General features: G+C 44.0%; 1 pseudogene; it reads right to left on the reverse strand.

The window, feature by feature from the left end:
• Positions 1 to 7937: 7937 nt before the first annotated feature.
• Positions 7938 to 8481, reverse strand: LOC123407704 (annotated as a pseudogene).
• Positions 8482 to 14146: the final 5665 nt, after the last annotated feature.

Consider the following 14146-nt stretch of genomic DNA (forward strand, 5'->3'; position numbering starts at 1 on the left):
ATGCTGATGGATCTTTGTACTCACTCATTCTTGAAACGTTTGAGACATGCAAACCATACCTGTTGGTATAAACGCATGAAGAAACTCCATGCGGATGGATCGTTTGGATTCACTTGATTTTGAATCACTTAAGACATGCAAAATCATACCAAATGGAACAAGAAAGTAACTTGTTGGAAGCAATGCATTTTGATGTTTGCAGTCCAATGAGTGTTGAGGCACGCAGTGGATATCGTTATGTTCTTACTTCACTGACGATTTGAGTAGATACAGGAGTATTTACTTGATGAATCACAAGTCTGAGATATTGAAAAAGTTCAAAGCTATTTCAGAGTGAAGATTGTCGTGACGACGGGATAAACTGTCTACGATATGATCGTTGAGATGAATATCTGAGTTGTGAGTTTTTGGCACGCAGTTAAGACAAATTTGGAAATTGTTTCGCAATTCATGCCACCTAGAAGACCATAGTGTGATGGTGTGTCCGAACCTCATAGCCATGCCCTATTTGATATGGTGCATACTATATGATGTCTCTTATCAAATTACCACTATCGTTTATGGGTTATGCATTAGAGACAACATCATTCACTTTAAATAGGGCACCGCGTATTTCCGTTGAGATGACACAATATGAACTATGGTTTGGAGAAACCTGAGCTGTTGTTTCTTGAAAGTTTGGGGCTGTGGCGCTTATGTGAAAAAGTTTCAGTCTGATAAGCTCGAACCCAAAGCGGATAAAAACATCTTCATAGGATATCCAAAACAGTTGGGTACATCTCCTATCTGAGATCCGGAAGCAAAGTGTTTTGTTACTAGAAACGTGTCCTTTCTCGAGGAAAGGTTTCTCTCGAAAGAATTGAGTGGGAGGGTGGTGGAACTTGATGAGGTTAGTGAACCGTCACTTCAACCAGTGTGTAGCAGGGCGCAAGAAGTTGTTCCTGTGGCGCCTACATCAATTGAAATGGAAACTGATGATGGTGATCATTGAGCTTTGGATCAAGTTACTACAAACCTCGTAGGTGGACAAGGTCGCGTACTACTACAGAGTGGTACGGTAACACTGTCTTGGAGGTCATGTTGTTGAACAACAATGAACCTACGAGCTATGAAGAAGCGATGGTGGGCACGGATTTTGACAAATGGCTCGAGGCCATAAAATCCGAGAGAGGATCCATGTATGAAAACAAAGTGTAGACTTTGGAAGAACTACTTGATGGTCATAAGACTATTAAGTAAAGATGGATCTTTAAAAGTAAGACAGACGATGACGGTGAAAAGTCACCATTAAGAAAAGCTTGACTTATCGCAAAGATGTTTCCGACAAGTTCAGAGAGTTGACTATGATGAGACTTTCTCACTCATGGCGATGCTAAAAGTCTGTTGGAATTATGTTAAGAGTTGCTGTATTATTTATGAAATATTGTACATAGGATGGCAAAACATTGTTTCCTCGACGGTTTCCTTGAGGAAAGGTTGTATATGATACAACTAGAAGGTTTTGTCAATCCTAAGGATGCTAAAAAGTATGCAAGCTCCAACGATCCTTCTATGGACTGGTGCAAGCATCTCGGAGTTGGAATATACGCTTTGATGAGATGATCAAAGCTTTTGGGTTTATACAAGGTTTATGAGAAACTTGTATTTCCAAAGAAGTGAGTGGGAGCACTATAGAATTTCTGATAAGTATATGTGGTTGACATATTGTTGATTGGAAGTAATGTAGAATTTCTGTAAAGCATAAAGGTTGTTCGAAAGGCGTTTTTCAAAGGAAGACCTGGATAGAACTACTTGAACATTGAGCATCAAGATCTATATAGATATATCAAAACGCTAAATAGAACTTTCAATGAAATACATGCCTTGACAGGTTTTTGAAGGAGTTCAAAATAGATCAGCAATGAAAGAGTTCTTGGCTGTGTTCTAAGGTGTGAATTTGAGTAAGACTCAAAGCCCGACCACGGAAGAAGAAAGAGAAAGGACGAAGGTCGACCCCTATGCCTTAGCCGTAGACTCTAAAAGTATGCCAAGCCATGTACCGCACCTGATGTGTGCCTTGCCATGAGTCTGTTAAGGGGTACAAAGAGTGATCCAGGATTGAATCACTAAACAGCGGTCAAAATTATCCTTAGTAACAAGTGGACTAAGGAATTTATATCGATTATGGAGGTGATTAAAGAGTTTGTCGTAAAGGGTTACATCGATGCAAGCTTTGACAGTAATCTGAATAAACTCTTAGTAGTAAACCAGATTCGTATAGTAGACTAGTCATTTGGAATATTTCCGAATAGCACATAGTAGCAACATCTATGAGATGACATAAAGATTTGTAAAGCTCACACCGATCGGAAAGGTTCAGAACCGTTGACAAAAACCTCTCTCACAAGAAAGACATGATCAAACCCCAGAACTGTATGGGTGTTGTATTCGTTAAAATCACATAGTGATGTGAACTAGATTATTGACTGTAGTGCAAGTGGGAGACTGTTGGAAATATGCCCTAGAGGCAATTATAAATTAGTTATTATTATATTTCCTTGTTCATAATAATCGTAGCATGTGTGGATACATAGACAACACACTGTTCCTAGTGAGCCTCTAGTTGACTAGTTCGTTGATCAAAGATCATCAAGGTTTCCTGGCCATAGACAAGTGTTGTCACTTGATAACAGGATCACAACATTAGGAGAATCATGTGATGGACAAGACCAAAATTATAAACGTAGCATGTGATCGTGTTATTTTGTTGCAGATGTTATATGAATCCTTGGCACAAAGGTTCAACCGATAATATCTTCGTAGAATACGTAGGATCCAATATGGGCATTCAGGTCCCGCTATTGGATATTGACCAGGGAGTGTCTCACGCCATGTTTGCATAGTTCTCGAACCCGCAGGGTCTGCACACTTAAGGTTCGGTGACGTTTTATTATAGTTGAGTTATATGTGTTGGTGACCGAAGGTTGTTCAGAGTCCCGGATGAGATCACGGATGTCACAAGGGTTTCCGGGATGGTCCGGAAACGAAGATTGATATATATGGAGTTATCGTTTGGATTCCGGAAAGTTTTCGGGCATCGCCCGCAGTGTAGTGGGAGTGACGAATGGGTTCCGGGGGCCCACTGGGTGGGCACACCACGCCCCAAGGGGTCCACAGGGGTTTATTGGATGCACAATAAGGTATAATGGGCTGACAAAGTCATCCAAGGAAGCCCGTGAGGAAAAAGTGGGAAATCCAAAAGAGGTGGGAAAATAAGGAAGGAGTCCTAATCCAAGTGGGATTGGAGAAGGACTCCTCCCTCCCACTTCGGCGGACCCAAGGAGGGCCTCTTTGGCCGGCGCCCTAAGGGATTTCCCCATCCCTTGGCTCCTCCTATATATACTAGAGGTTTAGGGATTTTTGAGACACAACTTTGCCACGTGCAACTCAAACCTACACCTCGTAGTTCTTCCTCCAGATTAGATTTCTGCGGAGCTCGGGCGGAGCCCTGCAGGAATAGATCATCACCAACACGGCATGCCATCATGCTGCCGGAGAACTAATCTACTTCTCCGTCTCTCTTGCTGGATCAAAAAGGCGGAAATCGTCACCGAGTTGTACGTGTGTTGAATGCGGAGGTGCCGTCCGTTCGACGCCAGATCGGAACGGATCATGGGATGGATCATGGGACGACGGTGATTTGAATCACGAAGCTGTACCACTACATCAACCGCGTTTCTTAACGCTTCCCGCTTAGTGATCTACAAGGGCATGTGGATATAATCTCCTCTCGTAGATGAACATCACCATGACAGGTCTTTGTGTGCGTAGGAATTTTTTGTTTCCCATGCAATGTTCACCAACATTTTTGAGCAAAGCAAAATACACTGGTTTTTAATATATATTGCCCTGGTTTAAATATAAAAACAAAGGAATAAATATTCAAATAGGTGAGTATTGTCACCCACAAATATTTAAATAGTTTTTCAAAGATGTTGAACATTTTTAATGGGCCAAACACAAACTTAAAATCTACCTCAAGTTAGATAAGAGAGAGGGGTTTATTTGGTCCATGGTGCAACTAAGATTTTGAAGGTTCCTTGTTTCACCCACACCACACTCCACAAGAACATCCAAGACACATGCAACCACATCACCAAGGTGGCACAACACCAAGAACAAGACTAAGCAACATGAACAACCAAGATATGCATGATGCATGAGGTGCACATGAAATGATAAACCATACTCCACTCCATAACATAGTCTCAACATGGTTGCCACATATGAAAAAGCTTACAAAAGGGGAAAGAAAGTACTTGGGCTGTTACAACTCTCCCACACTACAAGAGGATCTTGGCCCGAGATCTAGGACTGGAAGAACTCTGGAAATTCCGAATGGAGGTGATCCTCACGCTCCCAAGTGGCCTCTTTGTTGGAATGATGTGACCATTGCACTTTGAGAAACTTGATTGACTTATTGTGGGTCTTGCGCTCAGTCACTTCAAGAACGGCAACCGGATGCTCATGGTAGGATAGGTCAGGCTGGAGGTCGATATCCTGGAGATCAACTATGCGCTCGAGAGTCTTGGAGCATCTCCGGAGCTGAGAGACATGAAACACGTCATGCACATTTGAGAAGTTGGAGGGAAGCTCTAACTGATATGCAAGATCACCTCTCTTGCCAACAATTCTGAACGGACCAACAAAACGAGGAGCAAGCTTCCCTTTGATGCCGAAGCGCTGAGTGCCCTTCAAGGGAGACACTTTGAGATACACGAAATCATCGAGCTGAAAAGTCATGTCACGATGCTTGCTATCGTAGTAGCTCTTCTGACGGGACTGCGCTACTTTGAGATTATCCCGAATGACACGGCAAATTTATTCTGCTTCCGCAATCATGTCATTCCCAAGAATCTGACGCTCACCAGTCTCTGACCAATTGAGCGGGGTACGACACTTCCTGCCATAAAGAATCTCAAATCGAGCCTTGCCTGAGCTTGTGTGATAGCTGTTGTTGTATGAGAACTCGACAAATGGTAGGCAGGCTTCCCACTTCATGCCAAACGAAATCACACAGGCTCTTAGCATATCCTCGAGGACCTGATTGACTCTCTCAACTTGCCCACTTGTCTGAGGATGGAAGGTTGTACTGAATCTAATCTTAGTACCCATCGTAGACTGAAATGAATCCCAGAACTTGGAAGTAAAGATGCTTCCGCGATCCGAAGATATCAGCATTGGAACACATGCAATGAGAATATCCTTGATGTATACAACTCTGTAAGCTGAGCTATCGAGATAGACTCCTTGACTGGAAGGAAATGAGCGATTTTGCTCAACTTGTCGATGACGATGAAGATAGCATCGTTGCCTTTCTTGGACTTCGGAAACCCAGTGATGAAATCCATCTCAATATGATCAAATTTCCACTCAGGTATGGGCAAGGGATGCAAAAGACCTGATGGACGTTGATGCTCTGCTTTCACTCTGCGTCGTTCACGAACTGAGAAATTTCACGCTTCATGCGAGTCCACCAGAAGGTCTGCTTCAGATCCTGATACATTTTGTAACTTCCTGGATGTATCGAAAGAAGGGAATTATGGGCTTCTTCCATGATAACCTTCCTGAGCTCCCCTTTAGGAACGACAAGGCGATCCTCGAAGAACAAGGTATCTCTGTCATCAACACGGAAGTACTTATATTTGGGAATGCTCTTTGCCAAGCCAATCTTAACTTTCTTCACCATTGCATCAAGAAGTTGAGCTTGTCGGACTTGGTCTTCCAAGGTAGGAGAAATCTGGAGATTAGCAAGAAATCCCTAAGGTACTAAATGAAGGTTGAGCTTCCTGAAAGATTCACAAAGATCAGGCTGGAGAGGCTTCAGAATGAGACTGTTGCAGTAAGCCTTTCTGCTCAAAGCATCTGCAATGACATTAGCTTTGCGTGGAGTGTAGTCAACGCTCGGATTATAATCTTGGATCATTTCCACCCAACGAGTTTGCCGAAGATTGAGACTAGCCTGGGTGAAGATGTATTTGAGACTCTTGTGATTGGTGTAGACCTCAACCTGTCTGCCCAACAAGAGATGTCTCCAAGTCATCAGAGCATGTACCACTGCCGCCAACTCACGATCATGAGTGGGGTAATTCTTCTCACTTGGCTTTAACTACCTCGAGGTATAAGCTACCACTTTCTTCTCTTGCATCAGAACTGCACCAAGACCTTGAAGAGAGGCATCACATAACACTTGATAAGACTTGGAATCATCAGGAGGAGTCAAGACTGGAGTAGACGTGAGATTCTCTTTGAGTGTGTCGAAGGCCAACTGACACTCTGGAGACCAGACAAACTTCACACTCTTCTGAAGAAGGCTTGAGATAGGCTTAGCAATCTTGGAGAAATTCTCAACGAATCTTCTGCAATAGCTTGCAAGCTTGAGAAAGCTTCGAAGCTGCTTCACATTCTGAGGAGGTTCCCACTCAACAATGGCCTGCACCTTTGATGGATCAACTTTGATGCCGTCGGCAGAGATGTTGTGCCCAAGGTACACAACTTCTTTCAACTAGAACTCACATTTGGAAAACATAGCATAGAACCTATGCTCTCTTAGCTTATCAAGCACAAGCCGGAGATGTTATTCATGCTCTTCCTCGGTTTTAGAAATGACCAGAATGTCATCAAGATACAACAAGACAAATTCATTCTTGAATGGGGAGAAGATATAATTCATCATCCGACAGAAGGTCGGTGGAGCATTGGCGAGACCGAAAGACATCACTGTGTACTCATATGAGCCAAAGCTTGTCCTGAAGGCAGTCTTGGGAATGTCCTCTTCACGAATGCGAATCTCATGATAGCCCATCCTGAGATCAAGCTTACAGAAGATCTTAGCCCCTTTTAATTTCTCGAACAACTCATTGATGTTGGGAAGTGGATACTTGTTTCTGATCGTCTTCTTATTCAATGGACGGTAATCGACACATAGTCGGTACGTGCCATCCTTCTTCTTGACAAAAAGAACTCCACAACCCCAAGGAGATGAGCTCGGTCTGATCAGACCCAGACGCGCTTGCTCATCAAGCTGCTTCTTCAGCTCTTTCAGCTCTTCTAGACCCAGCTTATACGACCGCTTGCATACTGGTTCAGTACCCGGTTCAAGCTCAATTACGAACTCAACTTCCCGGTACGGAGGCATTCCTGGCAGCTCTTCCGAAAAGACATCTTCATACTCGCAGACCACTGGAACTTGAGAAATGGAGAGATCTCACCCTTCTCATTCAACGAAAACAGACGGGTCGTGTCATCACGCGCCGCGAAGATAATCACGTCCTCCGAAGGATGAGTTAGTTTGACTTCTTTAGCTTGACAATCAAGAAATGCCTTGTTCATAGCCAGACAATCCATCCCAAGGATCAGATCAACATCAGACTTAACAAGGACAACTAGAGAAGCCGCGAAGGAATACCCGCCCATCTTGATAGAGACATCAGGAACAAACACCCGAGAAGTCATTTGCGTTCTCGGAGAAATGATTTTTAACGGCCTATGAGTGTCTTCTGTCACGAGATCATGCTTTGCAACAAAAGGCCTTGAAATGAATGAATGCGATGCACCAGAATCAAATAAAACCTTTGCAGGAAAACCATTAACCAAGATATTTCCCATTATCACATCTGAGAAGTTTTCTGCTTCTGCTGCATTCACCATATTGACTCGCGCAGACCTGGGATTGAACTTCACCATTGCATTACCTGGAGGCTTCATTGGAGGAGGGGGCGGAAGACGCTGCTGAGTGGTGCATTTGTTGGGGGTAGTGACCCTTGTGCCCACACTTGTGACAAGTCACATCTGAAGCAGACGGAATTGCACTTGATGATTCCCTTGCTTCTGCAGCTGAAACCTCTGCTGGAAAGCTGGGTTGGGTGGGTGGGAAGAACCACGACCACCTGAGTGCTTGAACTGCTGAATCTGCCGAGGAGGAGGAGACACCCAATATCTCTGCTGCTTCTGGACCACGTGAGTTGAGGGCGAGGAACTGGAATCTCTGAAACGCTTCCTCGAATTCTCCACTTTGAGCAAAGGTGCTTCAGCCCTGAGAGCCAAGTTGTAGAACTTATCGAACTCATCGGCATCGTGCAAGGCAAAGGCCAACTGCAAGTCTTCTTTCCAACCACCTGTGAACTGATAAATGTTGCTCTTTTAATCTGGGATGTCCTGTTTAGCATACTAATCTAGCTCATGAAACTCGACGTTGTACTTGTACATAGAAGATCCTCCTTGCTTCAAGCGTCTGAACTTCTCACGCATCTCTTCCACAAAGCTAGATGGAATATAGCGAGACGTGAAATCTCAGCAGAAATCGTCCCAGCTGCTCATTCTGCCATCCCTGGAGTCCCTCAACTGTTGCCACCATTCTGCCGCCTGTCCCTTGAGCTGAAAAGTTGCAAACTTGACGAAGTCCTCTGGTCAGACATTACTGCACTCAAAGTGTTTGTTCATGTCACGAATCCAGTCCTCAGCGTCGAATGGCTGGTCACAATACGTGAAGGACTTCGGCTGGTTCGCCAGGAATTGATTCAGAGTTGCAAACAGATGACCACCATGGTTGAAATTGCCCTATTGTTGATTGTTCCTCTCTTGCAACAGCTGAAGTAACATCTGGGTGTTAGCATTTGTTGCAGCCATCACCGCTTGACATGCCTTTGGAGGAGGAGGAGGCGGAGGAGGAGGCGGAGGAGGCTGTGGCGGAGGATCAACACCCTCACGACCCGGATTCTTGCGAGTTGGTGGAGCCATCCTGAAGACGGACAACACATTAGACCAGAGATAAACATTCAAGGTAAAGATGAATCAATAGACAGAATATCTGAACAAGAATACTTAGCAATTGCATTCGAGCAATAATTAGTAAGAATGCTTCCTCATAGTAACTGCCGACATCGTATGATTAAAGACCACTCGCAAACCAAGTATGAGCTAGGATTGCACGGAACAAACGTATGACAGAGATTCCGTCCGATATCTTTGTGGATATGATCGCACGGGCTTGAACTTACAGTAGCCATAAAGTACAAGGTAGTGCACATGGCATATGAAGCGTCCCCGAGTCGTAGCAAGATACAAGGACTCATAAGACACAATGAGAACCGCTGTAAGATGACCATGAACAAACAGACCCACTGAATGTCGAATACCAACCTCACATCATGCTTCTGTAGGAAGATCGTCCTATAAGTCACTACCTGATATCCCACCTATGAACTCCCGAAATTTCTGGTCATGCAATCTCGTCCACGGATACAAGGAGTAATATATCACTCAACTCCTATACTAACCCGTCCAATGTATCACATCTGTCAACACATAACCAGAATCTCGGAACTTCATCTATCACAGACCCTCGTAATCACAATGATACTAAGTGTGGCGATACATCCGGAACTATCTGCACCAGTACTAGGGAAGCCGGACTCCTCTCGCCACTACTAGTATTGAAGCAATTTTGAACGTCCTCCGTCCTGAGATACTAAGAAATCTGAATGATAGCGATGTGCTCAAGAATCACCTGGAGCTCAACTCCCCGGAAGAAATCAAGTCAGACAGGAGGCACCAAGACAGAACTCCGTCACATCGACATCATATAGATTCCAAAAATATCCGCGTGATCCTAAATTTTTTTTGAGCGAGAAGAGGAGTAGAATTAAAATGTCCTAAGTCATGAACCTCACCAGAGCATAGAAGAGGAGAAAAAGAACCTACTCTCCGATATAACTAACACTCAAAATAGTTTTTGCTAGACTCGACTCGACCAAGTTCGATCACACAAAGGCTCCTATTGTCATAAGGCTGTGATTACCAACCTGTAACGACTAAGATGCGGCCCTTTCTTTATTTGGGGGCGAGGCCTCAAAAGGGAAAGAGGCGCATCTATGCGTTTCGCAAGCGAGATAATCATAACCTTACAATAACTCGAAGAGTGACAAGTAGGGCATACACTTGCCATCTGATAAGAACATAGTCATACAGTTAAACAGTCACACTTTATTAAGAACATGGAGTGGTCCAGCTACGGACAAGATAAAAACAGATAAAGCTATAATATCCTGCATGCTGGCCCCACAATAATGACCACGACCTCTAGTCCTCCGGATAAGTCACGTATAGCCTGCCGCTGTCCTCACCGAACTCCCACTTTAGTTGGCTGCCATCAAGAACTCCTACACCAGGGGTATCTGTACCTGTGGATGTTTGTAGTAAACCGTGATCCACGAGGACTCAACAATCCTATGACCTTGGTATCGAGTCTAACTGAGTTAATTGGGTGAGGAAGGTTAAGTGTATGGGTTTGCAGCAACCTAAGCTTATATGGTGGCTATCTTACGTTGAACAGAGTTATCATATGGTGGCCTATGCAAGACGGTCGAAGACTAGGTTGATCACTAAGTGATCCTAAACACCTACTTACGTCAATCATAACCCCACCGTGTTCTCGATGAGAGAAGGAGCTTTGAAGAAGACAGTCACGGTTGCGCACTCAGTTGGCAGTTTTATTAGAATTACTTTAAGTTATCTAGAACCGGATGTTAACAAAATATCCATGTTTGCCACATAACCGCGGGCACGGCTTTCCGAAAGATTAAACCTTGCACGGGTGCTCCAACTAGTCCATCACAAATTACCACAGGCCGCATAGTAATCCTCTACCACGAAACTCGTGATCTCGTCGGATTCCTTAGAGGAAAACCTCAACTCTGAGAAGACCCAAAGTCTCACCGGAATCCCAATGCGCAAGATATATCGCTAAGGTAAGACAAATCTGGCAAGACCTCCCGACGTGTCGATGATCCCGATAGCAGCCGCGTATCTCGTTCTCAGGACACGACAGATGAGCAGTACATACAGTGGCCGGATAGAAATCCCCGAGTTGCCCCGGGTGGCCCCGCAAGTGGCTCTGGTTTGGACCAACACTCATGAGCAGCACTGGCCGGGGGGGGGGGGTTGATTAGATTCCTTGGGGTAGCTATTCCCTATGCATTTAACTATTAAGTTGTCACCAGATTAACACCAAAGTTGGGTCCTGCCACACAAGCCTTAACACTATACGATTTATCGAGGGGGTCCCCATGACAACCCCAAACGTGTTAGGAGCGCTCACTTATGGAATAAAACACAAGCCGAAATTAAGGCGGCAACAATGGAACAAATCACCCGGCTAAAGGCTAGGCCTTCCGTTATTTAACAAGTATATTGGTGCACTAATTAAATAGTAGTTGATAATAATGATATCAAATTGCCCATGTTATCACATGGACCAGCTGGCACCTGCAACTAGCAACGCTAACAATTAGTGGTTGAGCAAGCCTACTTAGCCAAACAATATTTGCTAGGAGGGGTGGTGTTTCAGGTTTCATGGCAAAGTTTGATGGCCTATATATCATGTGGTAGGCAGCGGAGATGTAACGAAGGAAACATAACATTAAGCATAACAAAGCTAGAAACGGTGTCAAGGTCATGATCATCTTGCATGTGATTTCTTCATATTGGAACTGCTCTTGTTCTTCCTGCACGAACTCTCCGGAATCCACGTACTCGCTCTCCGTTCCCGATGCTACCCAAGAGAAGATAACAGCAAATAAACACCAGAAAAACATAATGCAACAACCAATATGATGCATGTGTGATGAAGAGGGCATGCATCACTATTCTAGTCACTTTCATGTGCATTAGTTGAGTTGTTTATATACTGGACAGAACCTCATGTTAAGTTATCTTGACATGCATGAACATGGAAGCATCATATGCATCACGAGAAAACGATGCAAAAACCTATAAAGAATGTCGTGAACGCAGTTTCGGTTCAACCGGAAACTACCAAACAAGTTACGAAGGTCTACGGATACAAAATAGCAACAAACACAATTATATGGTGCTCACTGGTGAACCCAGGTTGCCATTTGAACAAGCCCCAAATTTCAATTGGAATGGTGTTCAAGAACTCACAAAACCATCAACCATAGCTCACACATGCTCAAAACCAGTTTGACACACAGTCTGTTTTTCAACAGCATCATATCACTTTGACCACATGATCTATTGCAGCTGTAGCCCTCTAATTAATTCAGACAAGACATGAAACTGAAGCCAACCAACAACATTACAACCTCTAACAAGTATCTAAGGCAAAGGGGTCACACACCAAAAGATATACAACCCCAAACTTGGACAAAACATCACAGATTGGGACTTAGTGAAAATTACAGATTTTCACCAGTTGCTTATGCTTTGAAGCATTTTGGCAGCCTCCAAAAGGATATCTACAGGAGGTATCTGGGCATGAAATTTGACAGAGAGCTAGACAACATACCAGCAAACAAACATTAGTTTGTTGCTTGGGCTAATTCCCAACAGGAAAGCAAATACATACAACACAACAAGGCAAGAGAATAACATCTGTTTCCGAGACTTAGTGAAAATTACACCTTTTCACAATCTGTCATTTTCAGCCAAGTGCCCACTTTGACAAGGTGTAAAACTAACATGCCAATTCCTTTGAACAAAGTAATTGCCCCAAGTAACATGCCAATTCCACTTGTTCCAGTTGTAGACGGATTCGAATTCCACTTGTTTGGTTCTGCCTCTTTTAATTGTGCCCACACGGATTCGAACCACTGTGCCATGTTTTAAATATAGAAACAAAGGAAGAAATATTCAAATAGGTGAGTGTTGTCACCCACAAATATTTAAATTGTTTTTCAAAGATGTTGAACATTTTTAATGGGCCAAACAGAAACTTCAAATCTGCCTCAAGTTAGATAAGAGAGAGGGGTTTATTTGGTCCATGGTGCAACTAAGATTTTGAAGGTTCCTTGTTGCACCCACACCACACTCCACAAGAACATCCAAGACACATGGAACCACATCACCAGGGTGGCACAACACCAAGAACAAGACTAAGCAACGGGAACAACCAAGATATGCATGATGCATGAGGTGCACATGAAATGATAAACCATACTCCACTCCATAACATAGTCTCAACATAGTTGCCACATATGGAAAAGCTTACAAAGGGGGAAAGAAAGCACTTGGGCTATTACAAAATTCTCTTAAGGCCGTCAGAAAACCTACAATAGAATGAACTGAAATGTTGGTACCTGCTCAGCAGTTAAGGTGTCCAGCTCGTTCACATAGCACTTGTATCGCACATGAGAGCTTCCTGTGTAAACAGACACCCGATCCGAGTGATAGGAAACCGTGGGGCGACGATATGGATCTACATCATGAAGCCCTTCATGTGTATTGGGATTTGGATTATAGGGGTTCTTTAACATGGGTCGTCCAACCGGCAACCGCTCCCACATCCACACAAACCCACACAATGAAGATGTATATTTTGTCCTCGTTGACGCCTGGTCCAACTGCAAATAAACATAAAGGTTAGCAATGTGTGATGCATGACAAATAAAAAATAAATGTCTACAAACAGCTCTTACCTGACGATACAAGTATGCTAGTTCTGCTGAACCCCAGCTGTACTGAGTATCTCAGTCCCTCAGTAGCTCCAAATACATCGAGAGGGCCGAGTTCCTGGTTGCATCTGTGAAGACTACTTTGGTTAGTACATACCAAAGATAGGCCCGAGCATACTGCTGCACAACAATCTCATCGGCATCCGCAGGGCACGGTTCTCTTGTCACTTGTTTTAACCAGGAGTTCTTCACTTTTGAGCCATCAGCCTTGCCTCGCACAGGGGGAGGGGGTTCAACGCCAATTAAAACTCCAACCCGCTGTTGGCAGTTAGCGACACTGACATGACCCGTAACAGCATCTCCGTTGAGGGGAAGGCCGCTTATCATGGCCATGTCCTCTAGGGTCATCGTCATCTCCCCACAGGGAAGGTGGAAAGTATGTGTCTCGGGCCTCCAACAATTTGTCAGTGCGGTCAACCCTGCATGGTTCACCGGTGGTGGGTTTCGCTTGAATTGCAACATAAAGGGCAGCAGACCCAATCTTGCAATGTAGGGCTCGTATCGCACGTCGTATGGAAAGTCATTTGCACCATGACCTCTCATGCGCATAGCTATTACATGTTGCAAAGAATGTGAGCTTCATATCAGTACGACAAACACACATGAAAAACTCAAATAATTGACAAGTCTTCTTA

Source organism: Hordeum vulgare, chromosome 7H, assembly GCF_904849725.1.
Source record: "Hordeum vulgare subsp. vulgare chromosome 7H, MorexV3_pseudomolecules_assembly, whole genome shotgun sequence".
NCBI lineage: Eukaryota > Viridiplantae > Streptophyta > Magnoliopsida > Poales > Poaceae > Hordeum > Hordeum vulgare.